The sequence below is a fragment of the Rhipicephalus microplus genome, chromosome 9, assembly GCF_043290135.1.
Source record: "Rhipicephalus microplus isolate Deutch F79 chromosome 9, USDA_Rmic, whole genome shotgun sequence".
Classification (NCBI taxonomy): Eukaryota; Metazoa; Arthropoda; class Arachnida; order Ixodida; family Ixodidae; genus Rhipicephalus; species Rhipicephalus microplus.
Genome location: NC_134708.1, coordinates 127,544,865 through 127,571,726, shown reverse-complemented (window position 1 = coordinate 127,571,726; position 26,862 = coordinate 127,544,865).

The following is a 26,862-nucleotide window of genomic DNA, read 5'->3' as shown; positions in this document are numbered from 1 at the left end:
TCTGGGAAGCCTCGAGACCTTAAATTGTATTTTCGAAGACCCGATCTATCCAGACAAGCCATTTCTACCGACTTGTGCCATTACACCCGCAACTGACGCTAATGAACCTATGGATGTATTCCGCAAGTCCATCGATTGTAACCTCACGCCTGGGCAGCAGAAACAGCTGATCAAGCTCCTACAGCGTTTTCGAGCCTCGTTTGACCACAATCAGCCTTCCTTAGGTCGAGCGTCATCTGTTGTTCACCGTATAGATACCGGTCAAGAGACGCCATTACGGCAGCGTCCATATCGTGTGTCAACTACCGAACGCCGTGCCATCAATGAACAGGTTGACGACATGCTGACACGTGGCATAATCGAACCGTCAAGCAGTCCCTGGGCCTCCACAGTTGTGTTGGTGAAGAAGAAGGACGAATCCATCAGGTTTTGCGTGGACTACCGGCGTCTCAACCGAATCACGCGCAAGGATGTCTATCCGCTGCCACGCATTGAAGATGCCTTGGACTGCCTACAGGGAGCCGAATTTTTCTCTTCTTTAGATCTACGCTCTGGATACTGGCAGGTACCCATGGCAGAGGCTGATCGTGAAAAAACTGCTTTCATCACGCCCGACGGGCTTTACGAATTCACAGTCATGCCCTTCGGCCTCTGCAACGCGCCAGCTACTTTCGAGCGGATGATGGACTCTATCCTTCGAGGCCTCAAATGGAACGTTTGCTTTTGTTATTTAGATGATAGTGTCGTCTTTTCAACTGATTTTGCAACCCATTTAACCCGCCTCGAGAAAGTCCTCGCGTGTATTTCTGCCGCGGGGCTGCAACTGAATCTGAAGAAGTGCAATTTCGCTGCTCGAAAGCTTACGATCCTTGGCCACGTGGTTTCAAAAGACGGCATTCTTCCTGACCCTGCCAAACTTACAGCTGTTTCAGCGTTTCCCAAACCGACCACCATGAAAGAGCTCCGAAGCTTCATAGGCCTTTGCTCTTACTTCCGGCGCTTCGTCCGCAATTTCGCGACGATCATCGCTCCTTTGACCAAGCTCCTCGCCGGCTCCAGAGACCTTTCAGCCTGGTCTGCCACCTGTGACGACTCTTTCAATGAACTGCGCCGACTCCTCACGTCGCCGCCTATTCTGCGACACTACGTCCCATCGGCACCCACAGAGATCCACACCGACGCTAGTGGTGTCGGGCTAGGCGCTATTCTTGCACAGAAGAAAGACAGCTTCCAAGAGTACGTGGTTGCCTACGCAAGCCGAACTCTTAGCAAAGCCGAAAGCCACTATTCTGTCACTGAAAAGGAATGCCTCGCCATTATTTGGGCGATAGAAAAATTTCGACCTTACGTGTACGGGCGCCTTTTGACGTCGTGACTGACCACCACGCCCTCTGCTGGTTGTCGTCATTGAAGGATCCAAGCGGTCGCCTCGCCCGATGGGCATTACGCCTCCAAGAATATAATATTCGCGTGGTCTATCGCTCCGGCCGGAAACATTCGGACGCAGACGCCCTATCCCGTTCGCCCCTACCCCCTGACCCGGACTGCAGTGAAAGTCTAACCTGTTATGCCACTGCCGTCACCATCGCCGACATGCCATCTGAGCAACGCAAGGACCCTTGGGCTGCTTCGATTCTAGACATCCTGGCTGGGCGGACGGCTTCCCCCCCTTCTCGCACGTTGCGTCGGCAAGTGGAGCACTTCGCCACTCGCGACGACGTGCTGTACCGACGCAACTACGCACCCGGTGGACGTCAGTGGCTACTCGTGATTCCACGTCATCTGCGATCCGAAATTTGTTCCACGTTTCATGACGACCCCCATGTGGCCACGCAGGTTTCCTGAAGACTTATTCTCGCATACGTCTCCGATATTACTGGCGTGGCATGTACCGTTTTATTCGACAATACGTTCGGGCCTGCTCGACGTGCCAGAGACGAAAAACTCCCCCTTGTCACGCCAGCGGTACCTTGCTACCCTTACCATGCCCATCCCGACCATTCGACCGCGTCGGCATCGATATCTATGGTCCCCTTCCCAACACTGCTGACGGTAACCGCTGGATCATAGTTGCCGTCGACCATCTCACGCGGTATGCCGAAACTTCATCCCTTCCCTCGTCTACAGCAAAAGACGTTGCGACTTTCGTTCTTCACAACATCGTATTACGTCATGGAGCACCTCGGGGTCGCGTATTCTTGTCAGACGTCATCACAGCATTGCTGCGTGAGTGCGACGTCGTTCACCGCACTACAAGCGCCTATCATCCCCAGACCAATGGAATGACAGAGCGTTTCAACCGTACCCTTGGTGACATGCTGTCTATGTATATCTCGTCAGACCGCTCCAATTGGGACCGAGTGCTCCCGTTTATCACGTTCGCTTATAATACCGCCATTCAAAGCACTACTGGGTTCTCTCCTTTTTTCCTCCTTTACGGACGCGAACCTTCTTGCACTATGGACACCATTCTTTCGTACAAACCTGACTCCTCAGAGTCCACGACTTTGTCTCAAGCCGCTACATACGCTGAGGATTGCCGCCAACTGGCAAGATCATTCACAACCCAAGACCAAGGACGCCAAAAGCACCACCATGACGCATCAAATAACACTACTTCCTACGATCCAGGTTCACTCGTCTGGCTGCATGTTCCTTCTGCTACACCTGGCCTTTCTACCAAGTTTGTCCCCAAGTATCACGGCCCATATCGTGTGCTACAAAAAACGTCACCGGTGAATTACCTCATCGAGCCACTGGAACCATCTTCTGACCAACGTCGTCGTGGCCAGGAAATTGTCCACGTCTCGAGACTTAAGCCCTGCTACGACCCTCCCGTGTTTACTTGTCCATAGGTCGCCAGGATGGCTCCTTATTTCGCGGGGAGTAATTGTAATGAATTAATGAATCTGAATAACGGACGCTCTGCTGGCAATGAAGAAGACGAGGATGATCGGTGGCTGCAGTAGTAGCTCGCGCACGCCGCTCGCCATTAGCCTGACCTGCGTGATAAAGGACATTTTGCCAAGCTACGTCTGAACCTTTCTCGACGTACAACACCTCTATTTTAATATATATATATATATATATATATATATATATATATATATATATATATATATATGTGTGTGTGTGTGTGTGTGTGTGTGTGTGTGTGTGTGTGTGTGTGTGTATATATCAAGCACTTACAGTCATCATACGCTGGTGGTAGTTCCCGTGGCATGCACGAGCCAGCGCTGCCCCAAAGTGGATGTTTCAAATTGTTGCAGGTTCCATCAAGCTCCCGGAATGGTTTCTCGGCATCACACTCCACAATTGTAGCACATGTTCCTGGTGAATTCGCACCACTCGTTGAGGTAACCTGCTCCTGTCTGGGATCGCATATTTTGTTAGTAATGGTGCTGATGCAAATACTATTGAAGTCTTTAGTAAGGTCTACACCAAATTGTAATTACAAATAACTGGAGCACTCTTGTCATCACCCGACACTTATACCTTTGCTCTGCATACATCACTTCTTGATGTATATAAAATACCTTTGACCTGGTGCTATCTCTAGCTCATACGACACTCACTGCTCAACGAGGTCTCAGTTTTTGAGCTTCTGTCTTCTAATCTTCTTAGCCCACACTCACAAAAATTTCTCGTGTCAGTGCATTTTATTAGCAAAGAATTCTCTTATCGCGAGGGCATACGATATCAAAGGTTCGAATTTAACTTGCTCAGCACTTTTGACGTTGAGGAAGACACACTAAAGCTGATGAAACGAGGAGAAAAGAAAGAAGTGTGTGCCGATGATAGTAAGGTAGCACGCAAAGCGTGTAGCATCGAGAGTATACGATGGTAACCAATGAGTTGCTGCATCTGAGCTACCAGTTCCGCGGGCGTCTTGTACAACGCTCACGTGATGCCGCGTTGTAATAGACGTCTGGGTGTCCTCCGCAAAGCCAAGCGCTCCCGTTTTATCAGCGATCGTAGGTAAAATATAGAAGTATTTGCTCGATGTCTTGAAGCAAATATCCGTGCGCTATCTCGCCAAGTGCAAGTGAACAACACTCCAGGTGCACCACATCATTGAAACCTCGCAAAAAATGATGCATGCAATGTTTGAAGCTGCTCCTCACATGTCTTCCCTGTTTAACGCGACCAGTTAACATACACTTTAATAAAACTTGGCTGCTACTCAACTACTCCGGTACGATCTAGTACGGTACAGTGGTGACCGTAAGGGTAAAAGCTAGAGGTAAAGATTGCCTTTCTTACAATAATCTTATTACAAGGCAGAGGAAAGGTTTTTTGTCTGCAGACGAATTCTGTACAAATGTCGAACAGCAGTAATGAAATGGAATCGTGAGCGCAACATGGCAGGTTTCATGCACCGCCGCATTTTCATAAAGGCGGAATGTGAGAACATGCATACGCTTGCGCTTAGGTATGTGTCTATGTGAAATGAGGTAGCCTCATCGGGAGGTGTTTCAGTGCTAATGCTTTCCAGAAAACATGGTGCAGTTGTTTGTTTCTGTGGTGTTAGCGTGAGAAAATATAAAGAAAGGGACGCGTATACGACTCTTGTAGTCTGGAGACATTACCAGGCGCACGAAATGGACGAAAAATAAGAAAGAGGGGCTCTCGTTTCAGCTCCACGAAAGCCTGAAATCGAAGTGATTGTGATGAGGAAGACATATTCGTGGCCCAGCAGACGTCATGGAAAGCTTCCACAAAGCACTGTCGGATGCTTGGACAGCATAGAAGGCGGAGTACGCGTTCTGTAGGAGCGACAACCTACAGAAACCTAGATAAAGTGTGACTGTCTTTATATTTGAGAATAAACGCCACGTAAGAGTTGTGAGTTGATTAGTGAAAGTTTGCCTAAATAACGATAACTTAGTATTAGTGAAAGTGACGCTAGTGAGAGTGAATTCAGGATAGTTCATTGACATTGTCATACGCCGATATATAGTGCATCGTAATACACCCACACTTGGTTGTTTCCGCTTTCTAGTCCCCTTGGGTGGACGCATTCCAATTCTTTTTTTTTCTACTTTCGACCAAGTTTCACCCGACATTTTGCATTTGGCGTTATTCGAGGTAGCGACGATATAATATTGACAGGGTAAATGCTGCAGTGGTAATCTCTCATCTCAACCACTGCTGCAGCGGACGAGTGCTTACAGCGTTCAACGAAAAGCTAGAGGCTACTGGGTTCGATTTACAGTGCCACAGAACACTCTTTTTTTTTCTTTCACAGGTTGTTCAGCCTGAAATTATGCGTTGCGTCGGGTACTCATTTCTTGAAAAGGTGGTTTTTGCACTATTTTCTTTCACTCCCCTTTGGACCAAAAAGCGCTGTGCCGTGCTCCTTCATCAATTACGGAATTCAAGGTTTGTATCTTTGCCCTCCATCCTCTGTTATCGAAGAGTGCCCAATACCGAAATAACAATTTCATAACTTTTATATTACTTTTGACGTGTCTGGATATTCGACGTGTGGTTAGTCACCACGATGCTTGGAAGAAAATGTAGACATGCAGCGAGTTAATTGCTTGCGGCAAAGTTGATCGCCTTTGTAGGGACAGTTTTCGTGATATTTTGGTGGCAATCACTACATTAAGCAAGTGAAAAGGGCACGGACAGATAGAGGAGACAAAAACAGAAAGATTCGTTTGTGTTATTTCTCACTCCATGTCATGTTGCGTGCTTCAGTGTAATGCCACTGTCAATGGTTATAAAGAACTGCAGCAGCCTATAGAGATTCAGTGAAAGGGTTACTGATTGTCCCAAAAGGAACAGTATGATGGCAAATTGATTTGCATCATAGAGGGATACTCTGCTTCTGGTTAATACAATAAATTTTGAACCGCACCTTATTTTTTATCAACAGGTCCACGACAGATGACAGGTGCATAGACAAAATCTGCGTATTTAGCTTGACTAGGCTCGTGCCCTTAATACTAATTGCGAACACGTTATACAATATAAAAAGTATCACACACATGTACAGCCAAGAGTGATAGCTTTTTTATTCTGATTAGAATTGATTAGTTGAAATTGATGTCTTGGACCAACGCAATGTGTACAAGATATGCCATGCAGAGTAGCTATGCTCCAAACTAATCTTTGCTGGCTGATTTCATTTTTCCCAATTTCTTGCTTATGACTCTAGGTTGGCCACTGGAAGAACTTCGTTGAATGCACATAGTTTGTGTAAGGTTACTTTTATTTTATGAAGTATAAAATAAATTGAAAATTATAATGGCTCAGAAGAAGAACTAAAATAAGTTAGGCCAAATCTTTTTACGAAAGTTACTCTAAAAGATAAAAAACGGCTTCTCATTTAAAAGTTACATACATACATACATACATACATACATACATACATACATACATACATACATACATACATACATACATACATACATACATACATACATACATACATACATACATGCGTACGTACGTACGTACGTACGTACATACATACATACATACATACATACATACATACATACATACATACATACATACATACATACATACATACATACATACATACATACATACATACATACATACATACATACATACATACATACATACATACATACATACTGTGGGCATTTAAAGCACGCTTCTTCATCACCTGTACAAAACATCATCGCCTAGTGTCCTTCATCTTCATCGTTGGTGAATATGGCTCTTAAGTCGGTTTGGTGCCTCGGAAGTGACTGTCTTTGGCCACATCTTCCAGGCCTAATAAAGGCGTGTAAAGGACTTCGTCGCAAGTGATGGAGGTTGCTCCTCGATTCCCCGTTCCTGCTCACCCACTTTATCTCCTCGAGCTACGCTGAGGTCGCCGTTTGAGCTACGTGTCCACCAGCATGCCGCAGGACGAACCCTCGGGCACTTGTCTCTTTATCCCTCCGGCTACGACGGCCGCAGCTACTCACTCTTGGATTGTTAGTGGACCCCCTCGTGAGCCCCCTATATTTGCTGGACTCCGAAGTGAGGACGTGGATGACTGGCTACACAAATATGGCATAGTGAGTGCAGCGAACCGTTATTGCGATCCGCACAAGCTCAGCCATGTCTTCTTCTATCTTACTGGCGTGGCGAAGACGGTTTTTTTAACCACCAGATCGGCTTTCCCAAGTGGAAGGTCTTCAAAGAACATCTGTGACAAGTCTTCGCTACTCCAGCAGTTCGAGCCAGCCTGGTTTTAGAGAACACTTGATAGTCGCAAACAACAATTAGGCGAGCCTTATGCCTCGTATATCGAGGAAGTTCTCCCTCTCTGTCGACGCATCAATGCCTCCATGACCGAGACAGACAAAGTGCGCCATCTGCTCAAAGGCATAGGGTCTGTTGCCTTCAAAACTTTAATCGTAAAGGACCCAAATACCGTTGCTGACAATGTAGCTATGTGACAGTGCCTGGACGAGCTTGAATCCGCACGGCTGCAACTGGACATATCTTCTGCAGCAATCCCTGGCAACCCTACTGCCAAACCCTCGTTACGAGCCATGATCCGCACCATGATATTAGAGGAACTGCAGTTGTTCAGTTTTCCAGCGCGTCAGTTACCTTCTTACACCTTCAGTACACTTTTACGGGACGTCATCAAGGAGGAGCTGCCGGCTATGACTGGTAATGCCTACACAGACCCTCACGTCTCGAAAGCCCCACTGACTTAAGCGCAAGCTGCCGCAGTTACTCTAGCATTCGTACCACCAATACTGCCGGCCACGACGTTAGCCCATCTGGCGTTCCTAGCGCCCAGCAGGTAAAACCAGCCTTACTATGCATGACCGGCGCCAGCACACCTAGATTCCATAGTCCCCAGCCCAATCAACCAACCCTACTATCACTCATGGCGCCCGACGAGACCTACATGCTACTATTGCGAATATCGTGGACACATCGCACGTGTCTGTCGCAAGCGTCAGCAAGACGAGCGTCGTGGGTTGGACCTTTCTGAACGGGTTGACTATGCCACAGGAACCACTTTTCAGCGCCGTCCTTACGCTATGTTTCACGGTCGCTCTTCCTCGCCATCAGTAATTTCTGAAATAGCTCATCCCTACCGTAGTGCCAGGCATCGCTCGCCGTTCCCTTTCCGTCGCTCTACGTCGCCACTTCAACCAGCCTCTCAGTTCGCCGACCATCGCTCGGAAAACCAAATTACGTACCTTCTGGGGGAAAAGCTGCATTTATAAAAGTATAAAAAAATTTCCTTAGAACAGCCTTATATTATAATATCTGTTTCCGTGGAAGGCATAGAAGTGGAAACATTCATAGACAGTGGTGCTAGGCTCAATCATTCACAGAGATTTGTGTGCGCGTCTCCGCAATGTTACTACGCCCTACGATGGACCTACGTTGCTCGCTTCTCAAGGAGACTCCATCCGACCTTCCGCCATGTACACTGTTCGTGTCTACATTGATGGACTTCTCTATTATGTGCAATTCGCAGTGCTTAGTTCGTGTACTCAACAGCTAATATTAGGATGGGACTTTCTTTTAATCTGCTTCCGGCAGCGCGTCTTACACATGAACGATACCGCCTATTTGCTTCACGCAGATGACGCACCACTTAGTTTTTATGCTACAGAAGAGACTGAGCTACCTCCGCACAGTCAGCGAATTGTTACACTTCCGTCTGATGTCATTGACTACGGTGATGTGCTCGTACAGCCCTCCGTACGCTGTATCCCCAGAGGAATAACCTTTGCATAAGGTCTGATATGTTTTGACGATGGCGTCGCATTCGTTAGCACAACAAACCCGACACCCGAAAAAATTCTGGTTCCGAAGGGCTTAACGTTGGCTTGTGTTGCTACACAAGAACCTTTCTCTGTAGTAACTTTTCAAGACGCTTGTCCTGAAGATCCCCCCTGTTGCACGTTCCCCATCCACCTCCACCCTCAAAACTACCATCAGCCCTGACCTGACGCCTTCGCAGAACCAGCAACTGTTCGCGTTGCTGACCAAGCACGAACCTTTGTCTGTCGTCCATTTACCCGTATTGGGATAGACGTGCATCACCACGCATTGCATCGAGACTGAGGGTACGTCGATCGTCCGTCATCGGCTATATCTCGTATGAGTAGCTGAGCGGCTGGTATTGAAAAACATGTTGACGACATGTTGAGACGGAACATAATACGACCCTCTGCTAGCCCTTGGTCATCACTTCTCGTCTAAGTTTCAAAAAAAGACGGTTCTGTGTGCTCCTGCGTATATTACCGGGCGCTAAACAAGATCACGCGCAAGGATTTATACCTTATTTCACGCATAGTTCACGCCTTGGATTCACTACAGGGAGCTCAATACTTCTCTAGTCTCGATCTACGTTCGGGATACTAGCAGATACCGATGCATGAGGACGATAAAGAAAACACGGCATTTTCGACACCAGATGGACTTGACGAGTTGAAAGTAATGCCCCTCGGCCTCTGCAACGCACCCACAACATTCTAACGCATGATTGACACCATTTTGCGTGGCCTGAAGTGAGTGAGTGAGTGAAACAACTTTATTCGGTCCACAATAGACGCGAGTAAACTCAGCGTCACCTGGCTAGGCCCACTCGGGGACCATCAGGTTAAACCTGACGGCCCTCGCGCAGGCCCTCTGGACGGCCAGGATTTGAGAGGTCTCGTCCTGGGCCTTAATGAGTCGCTTCATTTCCTCTTGGGTGAAAGGGTGACCGGCACAGGCGCAGCCCCACAGTACATGCTCGAAGTCTGCATAACCACCACACAGGGGGCAGTCCGGGCTTGGAAACCGTTCAGGGTACATTGTGTGCAGTGCCGCAGGGCTCGGGTAAGTGTTTGTTTGTAGCAGTCGGAGAGTAACAGCTTGGGCCCTGCATAGCGAGGAGTGTGGTAGAGGCAGCAGTCTTCTTGACAGATAGTGGTGCTTGCATATCTCGTTGTACGAGCAGAGAGGCTCAGGTCGCCCAGGAGATGACGCGTTACCCGGCACACGGTCAGTCGAACCTCGTGCAGCCGAGTGCGCCTCCTCGTTGGGATTGAGCGAGGCACCCTCAATGGTTCCAAGGTGCGCAGGAAACCAGACCAATGAGTGATTTTTGAGGTCTTTGACTTTTTGAATAATCTGTAGGACCTGGGGAGCCACCATGCCCATCTGGAAGGCTTTGATAGCGGCCTGAAGTGGAAAACTTGCCTGTGCTATTTGGACATCATTGTTTTCTCGTCAACCTTCTCTCCACACTTCCACCGTTTAGATGAATTCCTCATGTGTCTTGGTACGTCTGACCTTCAGCTGAACACAAAAAAGTGTCGTTTTGCCAGCAAGACAATTATGGTCTTAGGCCACATTGAAAGTAAGGATGGCATTCGTCCTGATCCCGATAAGATATCGGCCGTTCTTTATTTTTCTTGTCAAAGAACCAAGCACTTACGCAGTTTTCTTGGCTTGGCTTCATACTTGGGTCGATTCATACGAGACTGTCTTGATAGCGGCACCTTTGCACAGATTACTCGGTTCAGGTGTTCGCTTTGAGTGGTCTCCTGCCTGCGAATCAGCGTTTAGCCATCTGAAAAATGCCCTAACATCTGAACCAGTACTTCACCATTTCGACAAAACAGCACCCACACTCATGCATACTGACGCTAGCGGTCACAGAATCGGAGGTATTCTACTGCATCGCGGTGAATCATCACGTGAATGGGTCGTTGCGTATGCAAACCACGTTCTGACGAACGCAGAGAAGAATTACAATATTACTGAACAGGAGTGTTTAGCTGTCATGTGGACGGTGCAGAAATTTCGACCTTATCTAGATGGCCATCATTTCACCATAGCTACAGACCATCATGCCTTGTGTTGGCTTTCACACTCAAGAATTCATCAGGACGCTTTGGTCGATGGATTACTCTTCTTCAAAAATACGACTATAATATTACCAAAAAGTGCGGCAAAAAGCACCAGGACGCAGAGGCGCTTTCTCGCTGCCCACTTCCTACGGCACCGTTCACTGCTTCCGCTACTAACTTCAGCGATGAACGCTTGGATAGTCCTTCCACATCTGTTTCGTCCTTAGCCGCCGTTGACAAGCTCCCTCCTGACGACCACGGCTCTATCATAACGCATCAGCTCGCTGACGCTTACTGCAGACGCATCATAGATTGCCTTCAGGAAAAATCGCGACCGCCTAATGACCGCCTTTGGTGACAGCTCAGGCATTTAGAGCTCAATAACCACGTTCTTTACCATCACATCTGTCACCCGTATGGTCAACGCTGGGTGCTAGTTCTGCCTCGCTCTCTTCGAGCCGATTTTCTTAAGGCCTATCACGACGACCTGCTGCTGGTCACTTTGGTTTCCAGAAAACGAATGATCACATTAAAGGTCATTTCTACTGGCCAGGGATGTCTGCCAGCGTAGCAAAGTACGTCACCTCAATGCGGAGAGCTGCAACCACTTCCATTTCGGTCGGCACCATTTGAAGTCGCTGGCATCAATCTATACGGTTCCCTTCCCACGACTCCGAGTGGCCATCGATAAATGGTGACCGCTGTCGACCACTTGACACGTTACGCTGAAAGGTCCTGCGTGAATTCGGCCTCCACTTCTGACGTGGCTACATTTATGCTTGAAGCCTTGATATTGTGTCACGGTGCTCCTCGTGTCATCCTGAGTGACCTTGGAACAGCTTTCCTTTCGCAAATTGTGGAAGAATTGCTAAAAGCCTCCGGCATCACGCACAAGAAAACCTCCCGCTATCACCCCCAAACCAACGGGCTCACTTAACGCTTTCATCACATTCTGTCCGACATGATAGCCTTGTACATTGAGCCATACCACACCAACTCGGATGCGATTTTGGCGTTCGTAACGTTCGCTTATAATACCATGTCTATGACCCATCGCCATCTTCCTCTCTGGACGTCTTATTCTTGACAGCCCCGGTTACCCCATCTGCATCCTTCTGTGAACAATATGAGTCCCGCCTCCACCACTGTCGCCAGCTCGCCAGACTCAGCACTGTGGAGAGACAACAAGCCCGTAAAGGTCTGCATGACGCATCTCACACCACTGTGACCTTCCACCCCGGTGACGAGGTGCTACTCCGGACACAAGATCGCACTTCTGGATTGTGCGACAAATTTCAGTTTCGGTTCCTCGGCCCCTACACAGTCTTAGAGCAGACCTCACCCGTTGATTATCGCGCTGAACCTGTGATTGCTCCAAGTGACCGGCGCAGTCGCGGTACCGAGATAGTGCATGTCTCGCATGTGAAACATTTCGCAAGGCGTTCTGAGCATCTCTAAGTTTTGGCCATGATGGGGGCTATCATGCATGGGGAATTAGTGCGGCCATTTAAAGCACGCTTCTTTATCACCTGTACAAAACCATCATCACCCAGTGTTCTTCATCTTCATCGTTAGCGGATATAGCTGTAGTCGGTTCTGTGCCTCGGAGGTGCCTGTTTTTGGCCACATCTTCCAGGCCTAATGAAGGCGTGCAGAAGACTTCGTCGCCATACATACATACATACATACATACATACATACATACATACATACATACATACATACATACATACATACATACATACATACATACATACATACATACATACATACATACATACATACATACATACATACATACATACATACATACATACATACATACATGCATGCGTGCGTGCGTACATGCATGCGTGCGTGCGTACATGCATGCATGCGTGCGTGCGTACATGCATGCATGCGTGCGTGCGTACATGCATGCATGCATGCGTGCGTACATACATGCATGCATGCGTGCGTACATACATACATACATACATACATACATACATACATACATACATACATACATACATACATACATACATACATACATACATACATACATACATACATACATACATACATACATACATACATACATACATACATACATACATACATACATACATACATACATACATACATACATACATACATACATACATACATACATACATACATACATGCGCGCACACACACACACACACACACACACACTGGGGTTAAATATTACGATGAATGGCTACAAAACTGAAATTCTAATACACTCATATCAGGCTTGTATACAGAAAGCAAATTAAGAAAAAATTCCCCAGCACTCTTATGTCTCAACTCACTGTTTGTCAAACCTTCTGGGGAACAGCTTGATACGCAGTTTCTGCTGCTGCCAAGCGATAAGCAGTTTTTATACGAAACACGCGAAGAAAGTCCCTGACAATGCCATGCTAAGGAAATTATTAGAGCATCACAATGTGGTGCAAGTCTCGCAATATTACCCTATTTCCATAACATGGCTCGTTCACAACGCAACAACAAGCCATGTTAGAACACCTGGGCTGAAAAATCGGAACAGAGCAATACAGCCTTGACAATACGCAAATATTACAATTGCAAGCTACTAAGCTCCTCGGTGCAAACAATGTTTCTACTGAGAGTTGCAGACCCCCATTTCATTTCCCAAAAACACTTCTCTAAAGGCATCAAAATTTGCTGATCAGCCCAGTTCCCATTCAGCTGTCTGTTAGTCTGCTAGCAAAAAAATTCGGTTCACTGCCAGGCAAAGACTGTACCTAAGTATGTGAGTGCTCCAGTGCCCTGCATGTATATCCTTCTGTTGGCCTCAACTATAGCGTTCCTCAGTGCTTATGTGTAAATCAGAGCTGATACTAAGCCACTAAACAGCAAATATGTTTAATTATCATGAAATATGAACCCCAACAAAAGAATATCAGAACATTTACCTTCGCGCAGTTCAAAAGATGTAAATACAATTCTATAGAGTTTTCACAGCTTCTCTGAGTATAGCAATAGTGGTAATAAGCACATTGTTACTTTCACTTTGAAATTAGTTTTAAGTCACTAGCTCCAATACTACAGCATACCAGTAACCTTGTAGGTCTAAATCATGTACAGACACCTAAAAAGATAAGTAAATGCATGCTATAGCCACTTATAAAGTAAAATTGATACTTTCAGTTCTGATATAAGGAAGGCTGCATAGATAAGTCATTTTCATTGTACTCGACTACATTATGAAGAAACATTTCCTATCCCGGCTGCGGCGGCTGCATTTCCGATGGAGGCGGAAATGTTGTAGGCCCAACGAAGTGAAAAAACAGCGCGTAACACAGGACACAGGACAGAGAAGAGACGTCGTTCGTCTCTTCTCTGTCCTGTGTCCTGTGTTACGCGCTGTTTTTTCACTTCGTTGACCATGTACCAACCGGCCCAAATAAGCACTTTAGTTGTAGGCCCGTGTGCTCAGATTTCGGTGCACGTTAAAGAACCCCAGGTGGTCGAAATTTCCGGAGCCCTCCTCTACGGCGTTTCTCATAATCGTATGGTGGTTTTGGGACGTTCAACCCCACATATCAATCAATCCATCCATCCATCGAGTTTTGTATTCCTGCTTGTATAACAATAGGTGACGATAAATGTTGTATATGCAAACATACACGAGTTTTTCAACATACATTTACAGCGAATACTGGAAAAAACCAATACAATAGTCAGAAACAGATTAAGCTAAAAACGAACACGAAACTGAGTCAGGACACAAAAAACAAAAGCAAGAGGTCATGCATAATTTTACCTAATAGCGCAGCTGGGTCATTCCACGCCAAACGTCTCACCTACTTTAGCGACCATCTCAAACGTATTGGGAAAAAAAAATTGCTGATTTGCTGCATTGAAAACAATGAAGTACCAAAATATTTCGTAGAAAAAAATTGGTCACGTGGCGGCCTTCCTAACTTCCTGGAACGTCCTCGGGGGGTTGTTTGTGGCAAAGTTCCTTTTTAAAGTGGCACTCTTTCTTTGTGTACCAAATGTGGTATACATGTTAAATAAATGAGCGTGTAAATGTGCTGGTATCAAAAGATTGTGTCTGATCTTTGCGGAGCAGGATAACAAAGGGATGTACGATCGATAAACTCAAACTTCCACGTAGTAAGAACGCAAAGAGAAAATGAAAACAAACGTCGTGCACACCTGCCAGCATGGCATGATGCGTGTTCACTTCAGCGCGAGCAGCCGCCACTTGCGATACGTCGAAAGAGCACCCGTTTTTTGTAACATTGTTCTTGTGTTTTCGTTCTTTTTAAGAAGCATCGCGGCGAGTGCACGTGTCAAGAGGTGCTATGGAACATGGCCCGAGCTTGTCGGCCCCACGCGGTTTCTCCGAGCTTGCTGTGCGCCAACCATGACATGAACACGGTGCAAACCGTATCATATATAGCAACATTATTAAAACGGCTGCAAAAAAAACTCCCAAGCATTTCCCCGAAGGTGAAGATGGTTAAGTGCGAATGCACGGGGCGATGGTATGAGGGGGAGTAAAGTTAAAATTCGTTGGCATTCGCCAGTAAGTTAACGTAAACTACCCCGTGTGTTCACATTGCGATTCCCAGGAACCATTAGACCCTCTCGGGAAATGTTGGTGAGTTTACGCGTATACTTGAGAGTAAATTCGCACTATAATGATGTTTATGTCCGCTGCCCGCTCCGCACGCTTGCGCTCGGCATCACGGGCCCTTCGCAGCGCTGCCTTGTCTTCAACCGGTGCAACATCTTCAACGACGCGTGTAATGCTCGCATTCGATTGCGTTGTACTCGTTGTTGGAGGTATCGCAGTCGAGGTTGATGTCTGCGATGGATCCATACCTATGACGACTTGCCGACCTCGAGCAAGTCGTGGCTATGCGGGCGCGCACAATCACGTGGTGCGTGACGTCGCTGCGCCGTTGCTTCAGACGCTCCTCTCCGCTCCTCGCACCGTTGCTAGGGGAGAGGAGGAGGCGCACCGCGGACGGCGGATTCAGGGTCGCCTATAAAGTGCATTCGCACTTAAAAGAGGCGTGGCGTCAGAAACGCATGTGGGCCATTTGCGGTGGTTATCAAAAGAATGCCGTGTGTGATCACGCCAGCGCCGCCACTGAGTCAATATTCCAACAGTAGTGGGACGTCGACGTCCTCTTTTTTTCCAACACACGCCTCCCAAATGCGTGTTCGTGAGCGTTTGTCTCCTCTCGGGCAAGTTTTGAAATGTGGAGCATTTTGTAGTTGCACCTACTCGCAAATCCAGCAACGGCGGTGGCAACCCGCTGCTCATGCTCGCGCCTCGTGCCGCATACTTGCGTCTCTTACCAACTGTCACACCGCTCTCTCTCTCTCGCTTCGGAAGGCCAACGCGGGAAGCCATCTACTAGTGAAAACCGGCTTCTCGCGCTGCACAACTGTTCACTGGCCACCCGGTATATGTAAACACTGGATCGCATATCAAGCACTTTGTGAAGGCAATGCTTCTCTTTCAATCAATAAATAAGAATAATAAAGACGAAATTACAATTAAGCATTCGCAAACCGTACCCAATTACGCAACATTCACGTAATACCTCCACCACTCTGCGATGTATCTACTCGAGTTCCCCCCGTGAGAAGATGCAACCGGCTTTTTTTTTTTTTTGTTCGAATTGCAGCATGAACATTCGCACTTTCGAAAGCAGCAAGGGTGCACCCGCAGTGCTCTCGTGTTGCTCGTTTCACTTTTATCACCTTAGGTTGTCACCAGGAGGGACAGTCGCATAAAGGCGCCCACGTGGCTGTGAGTAGCTACGTCTTGAGCACGGCGAAATTGAATACGAGACATCGAAGACACGTGATGTTAGAACTTTCACTTCGTGCGTATATGCATAGTCTGCGCGATAAAACTGCATATGGACCATAGTGAAATTACATGGCTCGTGAAAGTTGGAAAGAAAAGTGTCGGAAACCTATTGCCAAAGGTATCAATGCCCGCTGACGAATAAAGCTCGACTAGCCGAGGAGGGAAGAATCAACTAAAACTAAATACTCTATAAATTTTCATTCAATTAGTCGTAATTGTATATATGTAAAGTTAACTGTAAACTAACTTTACGGTGTATCTCACACGTGGCTAAACGGTTTATTGCCTAAATTTTTCATCGAGTGCCATAAATGGGGATGGGGCGGGGGTATATTCGCGCAATTGGCTATCAGAGCTTGTGTTTAGTTCGGCGGGTTCTTTGTTTTGGCACATTGCCAGGTCAACAAGGCATCGCTCACTTTTCCATGGTGGTTTTATGCGTGCCTTACGTATTTTACTTAATTTTCGTGTGCTCTTTACTGGTGTTACATTTCATAGATGAACTAGCTCACAGAATGTTTTCACTGGCGCATGGCCGGCATGCCCACCCCTTTGGTGACGGTGAACACAACACGCTAAGCAACGAGACGGTGTGCTCTACGACTGTAAAAGCTATATTTTTAAAGCTGCTGTCTCACTGCAGTGGTTTTTGACGATACGGCAACGCACCCGCAGTGCAACGCGAGTTTTCGAACCATTAGGTTTTTGTGTTCCTGAATAATTGTCGCACAATGGCCTCTGCAAAATTTTTTCGGCACGCTGTGAGTACTTCATTTGCTAATAAAACAACCTTGCTTCGCTTTTTTTTTTCTTTTCTCGTCCTCATCCAATCAGCGGGACACAATGCGCAATACAGTTGCATGGTAATAACGGCACGTAAAATGTCAGAAGTTAAGAAAAATTTCTATTTGGCGCCTCGTAGGGTAAATGCATGGCGTCGCTATACTGTTCTTGGATTTGACGTCGTGTTTTATTTTTATTTTTTGGTTGCTGTAAGTTGTCCCCTCTTCACATAGATGGCCAGGGTGGCAACGAGATGCCTACTACTGGATTAATTAGCTTATATGGAATGACGCTACCAGTTAACATATACCCGATATGAACCGTGCCACACGCTAACGTTGCGTTGTGAGCATCGTTCCTCGGCAAGAGCAACCACGGCGGGCGGACCCGATCTTTACCACGGTCGTCTGACAATCAAAGTGATTGACGCGTAAACTCGGTAAACGAACTCGCTTATTTTGCGAAAGCCACCACTTAACTTGTGCCTGTCATGATGCCGGCGGGAGTGCCAAGTGTTTAATGTGGTGGACGCCAGGCAGCAGCTTATTTGTATATAAAACAATTAGTCAGCTTACACTAGCCGTTCAAGATAGGAGCCATAGAGGACCTCCTGACAACCTGGCTTCGTCTAGCGTTTTACGTCGGTCACGAACTAAGTCTCTTTCGAAGAGATATGGCATAACTTTGTTTTAATTTTTGTTCAATCAGTTAGTTAAGGCGTATTGACCATAACTTTGAACAGTCTTGTCGTGGTAAGGTTTCCATTAAAACTACAATATTTATCTCGGGTGCAATTCGCAAGGTAGTAACACGAAACCCGACCTGCCTCTCGTGTATTTGCGCTTAAAACAAACGTTTACTCGAGTAATCGCTACACCGAGTTTGGCTTAAAACCGTTCTTGCAGCTTAAGCGAATAAAGTGCAACAATACAGGGAAATGAAAAAAAGACAAATTAGAACACTTTGGCATTAATTATTTGTCTCGCTTTATTTGTTTAAGATGGAAGTACACCAACTCGGCCAACTGTCCCTTCTTATGCGTTCTTTCAGCTCCAGCATCCACACCTGTTTCTGCCGGGTCAACGTTGTGCGCACCACTGCTACTTCGCATCTTATCCGGCTTCTCTTCCGGGAGATGGTTCATAATTTTTATTGCAACAGTGTTAAAGGGCTCGTTTCGCGGAAATTCTGGCGTCGGCATCAGCTTTGGTGTCCCCGTCGTTCGGTGTGAGCGAGTTATCACCATCTTAAGCCTGACCAAAAAACCGAGAACGAGGCAAATAAGAAATCATGCAGTGAAGTGGCAACCAAACCAGGCTTGTGTGATTTTCAGTGGGGGTCACATCCGGGTAGTTTGCGTGGCAAGCAGACGTTCTACCACACGGTCATGCCTCTGCTTGTGCAAAAATACTGAAAAGAACTTCCAGTTCTTGGAAATGCAGTGAAAGTACCCTTCATCCTTCACGAACACATGTGTTCTCTATACATGCTTCACAATCCAACATGAAGCACTGAAGTATTAATGCATGCCACAAGCGTCCATTGTCAACGAGCGTCATAATATGTCGTTGTTGTTGTTGTTGTTGTTGTTCACCTATTGATCGTGGCGCATACCCACTATGGGGGATTGGCCAAGAATCAAGTGGTTTTAAAAATTATTATTCAGATTTAGAATAACGGAGATATAATAGAAAGATCAATTGATTATTATGTAGGTTTAACGTCCCAAAGCTACCATATGATCATGAGAGACGCCGTAGTGGAGGACTCCGGAAATTTCGACCACCTGGGATTCTTTAACGTGCACCCAAATCTGAGCACACGGGCCTACGACATTTCCGTCTCCATCGAAAATGAAGCCACCGCAGCCGGGATTCAAGCCCGCGCCTGCGGGTTAGCAGCCGAGTACCTTAGCCACTCGACCACCGTGGCGGGGCAATAGAGAATTACCAATAACCTAGGAAAGCGTGGTGCCTAATGTAATGCATACAACTATTTAAATAAAGAAACGAATTTATTCTCATAGTAGAGAAATAATCTGATTTTTATACGTATATAATGTTGTAGACAAGTTGGGATATTGAAACGGGTTAATTAGTCAACCCATTAGTTTCATCAATATAGTTCCGGACGGCTGCGCATACTGTCGCATTAGAGAACCCATAAATGGAAGCTCCAATAGGCAAAATGCCACGCAAAGATAAGTCCATACCAATACCACGTAAAGGTATTTGTAAAATGGTTTTTCTTAATGTGTTAAACCGCCTGCAGGTCAAAAAGAAATGATCTATTGTTTCTAGTTCATCACAGAACGCGCACAGAGGCAAAGGTGCCTGAGCAGACCTGTGTTTATAGAAATTTAGATTTGGTACCCGGCAACGCAGCCTTGTGATAGCTACTTCTTGTTTACAAATGCGGCAAGAGTGTCTTCGTCAGGGATATAATAAATGGTGATATTCCGTAGAGTTTGTTAGTGCTGTACCTCTAAAGACTTTCACGAGCGTACGTCTGTGGAACCTAGCAGCAGTCGCATAAACGGATGATGGACAGTGCGGTAGAATCAGTTCTCTATTTGATGACTTAGCTAAGGAATCGGCTATTTCATTTAGAAATAAGCCTTTATGTCCAGGCACCCAAACTAATCGGACTTTTCTCAAATGCACAGGCACTAGTGCACGGAACGCCTTTGTTACGTGATTATCAGCACCAACAGAAAGTGCCGCACAGAGAGATAAGGAATCTGTTATTATGACAGCTGATGTAATTGTTGTATTTAACTTGCGTAACGCGAGCACTACAACCAGAAATAAAGGGGTATGAAATCGGGTAGTCGAAGGGAATGAATCAAATCTAAAATCGGACTCAAAATACCAACCCCTGATTTTTCGTCACATTTCGATGCGTCTGTAGCAATAGTAACGTTCGTTGTAATACTGTGCAGGTGATGTTGTAGTAAACCATTCGAAATATTATGGAGAAGTAATTTGGCATTATTAGAAAAAATGTCGTCAAATCAAATTTCCACGGGGTATGAATCATCGCGACTCGGCATGATGTCACATATACGTACGTTTAGAGGCTCCAATGAACTTTGCACAAATGTAATTTGTGGGGTGTGAAATCACGGCCATCTAGCACGAAAAATTCATTCCGGGATGGAAATAAAAGCTGTTTCTGAATGTCGTAATGGTGATTCATAAATATTTAGGAATGTCTGAACAGTCAGAAGGCGAATTCTACAAGAAAGCTGAGGAACCCTCGATTCGAGATACAACACATTGTTAGCAACTGTTTTGGGCAGGCCAAGGCATGAGCGCAAAGCTTCTCTTTCCAGAAGAATTAGAGGCTGCAACTTGTAAGCTGCAACTCGAGAGAAAAGTACAACCAAATTCCAAAATAGGACGAACGTACATGCGATATATCATTACCAATGTATCTCTTCTCATACCTATGCGGTAGTTGCTTAGCCTACGTAATATGCCAATGGCCCGCACACCTTCTCCGGCGACATATTCGATATGAGGTCGCCAATTAAGCGATGTGTGATAAATTACTACAAGGTCTTTAACTGATTCCACCTGTGGTATATCCTCATGATGGTAAGACAGAGAGATGTGCATAGGGTATTGCAGCGGGAAAACAAGGAGGGCACATTTACTGGGATTAAGTAGAAAGCAGTTGCGATCGAGCCAGCTCTTCAATATACTAAGGTAACTGCATACTACATTCTACGAATTCTTCGTCTGCATATTACATTCTACGAATTTTGTATTTTGAATAAATGAATAAACTGAACTGAACTGAACTGAACTCTGCAGCCGTTCATATAAGGTCTGAATGTTATCTGCACTTGCAAAATGTCATTATCATAATGGCTCCATGGCTGAAAGGCAGTACCCCACTACAAAGGGCACACACACGCTACTGCACCAATTTCCTCAAGTACACGTAGTAAGTGCATTGCAAATTCGAAAAGTTTCGCGCACTAATTGTTTGAAGTACGCACTTAGAAGAGAATGCCGCTATCACGTTCAACTCTTAAAGGCGAAGTTTTAGCGTCCCCTAATATTTAGGCATAGGTGCACTTCTGCACTCCGTGCAACGACATACAAATCAAAGAAGAAAATGAAAAACTTAACTGGAGTCCACATATAGAATATATCACGGCTAAGGCTCAACGGATGTTAGGCTTATTGCGAATATTGAGTAATCGGAAATTCGGCGTCCGTAGAGAACCAGGTTAATGTTATACAAATTATATATGCGCCCAGTTTTAGAATCTGGATGTGTCTTGTTTTCTGGAGGACCTGCGTACAAAACAAAACCGTTGGTTCTATTAGAACAGGAAGCTTTGCGCTTGTGTCTGGGGCTCCCTAGGTTTGCAGCAATTATGTTATTTATCAGGAAGCGCGTCTGCCTACATTGCTTGGTCGATTCCGCTTGTTAACAGTACAGACATTTCTAAAATCTCACAGCTTTCCAATAAGAAGAGCTGAATATTTTTTTTATCAGTTACCCAGATTCGTTATTTCCCGCTCATTGGCCTCGTTTTCATACACCGCATATAATGTATGCACGGCCGCTAGATGAAATAGCGCACGGGTCCGGCCCACCGCGTGCACAAAAACTTCCTCGATAGGTCTAGTTATCCGGACCACCACTGCGGCGCCACCGGGGGAGGACAGTTTTCGTGAGCGCCCATGGAATCGCTTGTGGTGTAGTTACAATTGACCGCGTGCCTCTTTGTGTGACCTGCGAAGTCTTCTTTTATTATCCGTCTGGTGTGTGCGTGCCCACCAGGTAATTACCCACCTTGCTTTTTAATACCTGCAGCACATGCAAATTTTTGGTATTGTCTTGCTCGATTTAGAAGCTTGCACACCGATCAGTTTTCGCGGAAAAAAGAATTGTGAGCACAATTTACTCAGACCCTTAAAGATCACAACTAGTAAATCTAGAAGAGCTACACCTGTATAATGCATCTAAGTTGATTATAGTAACCTCAGCATTTCCAGTTGTCACTGTTCCTCTAACACAAAATAAGATATCCTTTTTACTTTCTACAAACGCGTCTTTAGTATTCATTCAATATAGTACCTGACGCAACCGCCACGATATATACTCAGCATGTGTGCAATCTCATAACAGTAGACTCGAGCCTCTTTGAAATTTGAGTGACTAACTTCAATGCTGGCAATTGAGCGAGCAGTTATGGAGTGAATAACATTAAAAATGTGAGACGAAAAGAGCGATGAAATGCTCCCAAATGTTAGCACAACTGCTTGCTTTCCTGCGCTTTTGAATGTTTCCGTCTCTTTCAGACCCGACGTTCTTATCATAATCTTCTTATGACCCGACGTTCTTATCTCATCGATGCACATCGAACGCGTTATTCGTATGTCGTAGGTTCGATTCCTGCTCATGGGAAGCTATTTTATCACCCACTTTTTTTTCTTTTTTCACCCACTTTTTTCTTTACATTAATTTTAATAACTTCCCCTATACATTCCTTGGCATTATTGTCTGTTGGAGCTCAATAATATATATATATATATATATATATATATATATATATATATATATATATATATATATATATATATATATATATATATATATATATATATATGTGACATCTAAGGGAAGGGACAATCCTTGTCATTATGGTCTGTTAGATGACTTTATTATTGTGTCAAAACCCGGAAAAACGAGCCCTTAGGTATACACTTCTTTCCCTTAATCATTTACGAGGTTCTTGTACTGGCAGAGTCGATGCCTTTAGGTTGTATGCGATAGTGTATTGGTCAGCTGCAGCTCGTATTAGGTTCACGTGCTACGTGACGCCAAACAAGCTCATAAAGAGTGTGCCACACTCGCCTCCATGGCTACAGGTGGCACTGACTGACACTCCTACTTTTAAATTCACATATAAACCTAATAAAGTGGCGGGGGGGATAGCCGCTGTGGTAGCTCAGTGGTAGAGCATCGAACGCGTTATTCGAAGGTCGCAGGTTCGGTTCCTGCTCACGGCAAGTTATTTTTTCGCTCACTTTTCCTTCTTCCTATTTACTTTACATTGGTTCTAATAACTTCGCCTATACATTCCTTGGCATTATTGTCTGTTGGAGCATAGTATACGATTCTTAGTGTAGAATATGATCAGATCTTTCCTCCACAATCTACACTTCCATCTCGCAATTTCTTAAAGAACACGTTAGCATATGTCCTGGAAAATCCACAGACACATAGCATAATAGCTACAGATGCTTCCGTCACTGAGGAAAGGGCAGGCGTAGGAATAGCCTCCCAATCACATGGCTGGTCATTTGGCGTGAGGCTACCCGATTTCACTCCGCTTTTGAAGCGGAGCTCAAGGCAGTCATCATGTCACTGCGAAAACATTCGATGAATGGGAACAGGCAGTAACAATTACTGATTCGCTCTCGGTATGCATAGCTCTAACGACTGCTCATACCTCTCGTGTCACCACGACGTTACGATCTTTAGTCCCGTCTCAGCTGAAGTACCTGAAATTCCCACATCACTGTGGTATAAGTCCCACATCACTGTGGTATAACAATAAATGAAATGGCCCACGCTTTAGACCGCTCATCGCTAGATCTCCCAATAGTTCAGGTTCTGCCAGTGGTAGAATACTTCACCGCAATCAGGTCTAGAAGATTAACTATTCACACAGATAGTATGGAAGGAATAACCTCGTGGACGGATTGTATTCACCTAAAATATCTATGAAAAACTCAGTGAGGCCATTCTCGACAACCAGAAGTGACGGTCCCCAGATTGCGATGTCGTGCCGCCCCATTAAACTTTTACTGGTACAGGGCTTGTCTGACGATATCACGCCTCTGCCAATTCCGCGGAAACTTGATTGATTGATTGATATGTGGGGTTTAACGTCCCAATACCACCATATGATTATGAGAGACGCCGTAGTGGAGGGCTCCGGAAATTTCGACCACCTGGGGTTCTATAACATGCACCCAAATCTGAGTACACGGGCCTACAACATTTCCGCCTCCATCGGAAATGCAGCCGCCGCAGCCGGGATTTGAACCCGCGACCTGCGGGTCAGCAGCCGAGTACCTTAGCCACTAGACCACCGCGGCGGGGCTGCGGAAACTTGATAATATTGCAAATTACTTTTTGTCGTGTTCACGATACTCTCGTATTAGAACTTTACTCCTTTTGCATACTTAGGCTTGACCTTACTGAAGGAAAATAATTTATGCTTCGGTGCCTCAGGCTAGCGATACTGCCACAGGGATGCCTTTGATGCCATGCGTAAATTCATTAAAACTACTCAATGAGCATCATTTTAACCTGGTATTTGAAATGATTCGTCGTTTCAATAAGTTACCATCTCAGTTTCCAAATTTGTTTCAATCAGGTTATTACGGCAGTCTGTAATGCAAGCTCAAAAGCACAATACTTGTAATTAAATTGAATAATTTACGTTTCATTGCCATTTCAATTCTTTATTTTGGTTTTTATTTCATAGCTTACCTAAAACAACATTCACCAGTCTCTATGTTGCATTCTTCGCCAATCACCCAAAGTGGGTATGTGCCATTTATTTAGGAAAAAACAAACAAACAAAAGAATCAACACCCTAAATGGCCGACCGTCCTTCACGCGATGCAGCGTTCCATCGTGGAACGTAGTACGCTGAGTGGTCGATTCGACCTTTTCGTACTCTAGGCTAGTTCAAAGAGGGCGTCGCCAGAGCTTGGAAAGATCCTGGGATTCGGCAAAATCGGGCCATCCTGCATAGTGCACCAGGTAGAAGCCTGGCACCAACAATAGAGGCGGAAATACTGTAGACCTGTGTGCTCAGATTTGGTTGCACGTTAAAGAACCCCAGGCGGTTGAAATTTCCGAAGCCCTGGACTACGGCGTCTCTCATAATCATATAGTGGTTTTGGGACGCTAGACTCTACATATCAATCAATCATGGCTTATTATCACCACACAATTAATCACAACACTTAGGCTGCAGCGAAAAAAAAGTGTGGTTTCCATAAACTGCCTCAGTTGTCATCGCAATATTGACAAATCAAGAAATGACGCGCCATCAAAAAAAAACGCTAGAGGAACGTTCCTGAGCCAAGGAACACTAACGTCATGTGAGCTTCTCGGTCATGTTGTTTGTAAAGTGCTCAATTGATAATCCTAAAATCGCGCAAGCTTCGATTTCGGTAGTTGAAAGCATTTTATGTAATATGTGATATCGCATAAAATTGGGGGAAGTTGACGTTTCAATAACACAGTTCTGGGAAAACATTTGAAGTATTAAAGGGGTCGTGACACGTTTTTCAAAAAGTCCTAGATCCCACGTACAGTGGGAATCGATCATATGCGAAGCACGAATGAGGAAGGTTGGTAAGTCAACTTAATGTCAGCACAACGTTGCGAGGCGGACGTAATTTATGCCGTACATGACTTCAATGACATGATTATATTGTTTGGATGTGTCATTTACCTTTGTTGTCTATTCACGTGCCAAATTTGGTATATGTGGAGCTAGCGAAACGGCCGCGAGCATGCTGTTAGCGTAGCATCTAGTCATCTTTTACATACACATGTCATCGTTATCATGTTTGGACGTGTAATTGACCTTCGTTGTCTATTCACGTCACGTAATACGAAATTTTGTATATGTGGAGATAGCTGTGTGGCTGCGAGCGTGCTATGAGTGCAGCATGTAGTCATGTTTTACATTACACGCATGTCATGATTATAATTTTTGGACGTGTCATTTGACTTTGTCGTCTACTTATGTGACGTTATACCACATTTGGTATATGTGGAGCTAGCAAAATGGTGGCCAGTACGCTATGAGCGTAGATGAAGTCATGTTTTACATGACACGTATATCATTATTATCATGCTTGGACGTGCGATTTGCCTACGTCGTTTCTTCCCGTCACGTTATGCCAAATTTGGTGTATGTGGAGCTAGTGAGATGGCTGAGAGCAGCTATGAGCTTGACATGTAGTCATGTTGCACACGACACGCGTATCATGAGTTTCATGTTTGGACGCGTCATTTGCTTTCGTCTTCTATTTATGTGACTTGATACCAATATGTGGAGCTAGCGAAACTGTGGCAAGCGCGTTATGAAATCGTAAAATGTAGTCGTGTTTTACAAGACACGCAAATCATGATTATCGGGTTTGGGTCTGTCACTTAAGTTCGCATTGCACTCATGTAATAACATACCAGTTTTACAATATATCGTGTGAGTGGAAACACTGTAAGCCAATTTTGTTATTCATACCATTATCGAAGCACCCAGGATAGTTAAATGTCGTGAGCAGCTAGATAGATAGATAGATAGATAGATAGATAGATAGA